Raw genomic sequence first — 2,418 nt, forward strand, 5'->3', positions numbered from 1 at the left:
TGCTCCACAAGGGAGAGAGGAAAGCCGCGCTAGGGAGGCGGCGAGTGCCCTGGCACGCCTTAGGCACAAGGAATGTTGAGCTGGAGGCTGCTAGGAAGCAGTGGCACAAGCCCAGCCTTCTCCTGAGCAGTCTCTCAGCTGGGCTCTGCGGTGCCCAGGCACCGGGCAGACTGCAAGGAGACGGGATGGGAGTAGCACGCGGTGCTGCGGACAGGGCACCTGCTAGTGTTGTGGGGATATCCCCGTCCCCTGGTCCTCCTTACCTGGCCTCAGTGAAGCAGTGGGCTGCTGTGAGGACCCACTGTGGGCTGATGAGGGACCCTCCGCACGTATGCCCCGTGCCTGTTTTCCAGGGATCCTGGATGCTGACGATCCAGGGCCAGGACCCTGGCGGGGCATCTGTGCCACCCACGATGCGCGACATGCCGTGGTGAGAAGCCATGGGCCGGAGCCCGCAGGTCCCTCTGGAAACAGAAACTCATTACCGTCCTGCTCGATGGCTTGCTGCTCTTCAGGCTGAAGGTGAGCCGTCTTCCCTCCCCACAAGGCGTTGCGTGGACAGCAAGGCCGGGGAAGCCCGTGGGGCGTGCGTGCATCCGCCCCTGTTTCTGCTTTATCCCTGCAGGCCAGTTGTGCCAGCAGCATGGGTGCTGGCAAGGAACTGAGGTTCCCAAATGGGGATCAGGAAACTCTGGCGTGGCCACGGGGGAGGAGTGGGCACCCTCCAGTGAAGCTCATAAGGGTTGCCCAAGCTCCCTGCCGGAGCCTTGGGCCACTTACTTACCCACAGGTGTCCCACGTGCCGTGCGCAGGCCAGCACAGGGCCAGTAGGAGGAAGAGGGGGAGCAAATTCATCGCTGCCAGCAACACGTGGCAGCTGCAAGAACGGAGAGCTCGTCGCCACCAGTGCGGCAACCGACGTAGTGCCCGCAGTACTCACGTTGCCCGCGGTGCCCTTGGTCCCGGGGCTGATGTCACAGAGCCGCTGGTTCCGGGTGCTGGGCGCGGTGGCCTCTTGGGGCAGGGGGGGCAACATGGGTGTGTTCCAAGCAGGAGGGCAGGCAGAAGCTGGCAGCGGACACCCCCGACACACTCCCCCCCCACCACCAGCACTGAATGCTGTGCTTGTGGGATGGATGAAGGCGTGCAGGCCCCATGGCAGGCAGCAGCGCCTGCCTCCGAGCACTGCCTGCTAACAGCTGGCAGGAAAAAAACAAGTGGGGCATCATAGCCTCTTTGGGAAGTTCACTGCCACCCTGCTCTCTGCAGCCGTTTGCCACCACGTCCTTCCCAAAACACGTATGTGCCAGAGAAGGCAGCTACTGCGGGCAGGATGCACATACTTGGGTGTTGAAGAGCTTATCTGGTTACAGGCGTGGCAGGCAAGCAGTGATGTGCAAGCCAACTGAGGCAGGCGTACCCAAGCAGTGTCAGCCTTCCCGCAGAAAGCCCAGTGAAACGCAGATGCAGCGCAGGCCACCCTGGCTACGTCAGCCACAGCAACAGCCTCTGGCAGGCTTCCTGTCCTTGCTGTCTATGAGTTACGTTGCTGTTCTGGGCCAACACCGACAAGGGCAGTTGTGGCCCCTGGTACGCGTGGCCAAGGACACGCAATTTTGGGCTCTAGCCAGAGAAGGATGCTCCCGCTCTCAGCACCACACGCCATTCTCCATTGTGCTGGTTTTGGCTGGGGTAGAGTTAATTTTCTTTGTAGTAGCTAGTATGGGGCTGTGTTTTGGATTTGTGCTGGAAACAGTGTTGATAAAGCAGGGATGTTTTAGTTACTGCTAAGCAGTGCTTACACAGAGTCAAGGCCTTTTCTGCTTCTCACACCGCCCCACCAACGACTAGGCTGGGGGTGCACAAAAAGTTGGGAGGCGACACAGCTGGGACAGCTGACCCCAACTGACCAAAGGGATATTCCATACCATAGGACATCATGCTCAGCATATAAAGCTGGGGGAAGAAGAAGGAAGGGAGGGACATGCGGAGTGATGGCGTTTGTCTTCCCAAGTAACCGTTACGCGTGATGGAGCCCTGCTTTCCTGGCCATGGCTGAACACCGGCTGAACACCTGCCTGCCGATGGGAAGTAGTGAATGAGTTCCTGGTTTGGCTTTGCTTGCCTGCGTAGTTTTTGCTTCACCTATTAAACCGTCTTTATCTCAGCGCGCGAGTTTTCTCACTTTTACCCTTCCGATTCTCACCCCCATCCTACCTTGGGGGAGCGAGCAAGCGGCTGTGTGGTTCTTAGTTGCCAGCTGGGGTTAAACCACGACATCCATGGCTTTGGTAAGCCCTGTGTCAGCCTCATCTCATCCGTCTACCTTCTACAGCTGTATAGTGGAGCCTTGCTCCCATGCTGGAGTGCGGGGCAGTCACGGGAGGAAAGCAGGAGCCAGCCCCGTGCGTTGCATTT

This window comes from Gavia stellata, unplaced genomic scaffold, assembly GCF_030936135.1.
Source record: "Gavia stellata isolate bGavSte3 unplaced genomic scaffold, bGavSte3.hap2 HAP2_SCAFFOLD_74, whole genome shotgun sequence".
In the NCBI taxonomy this organism is placed as follows: domain Eukaryota; kingdom Metazoa; phylum Chordata; class Aves; order Gaviiformes; family Gaviidae; genus Gavia; species Gavia stellata.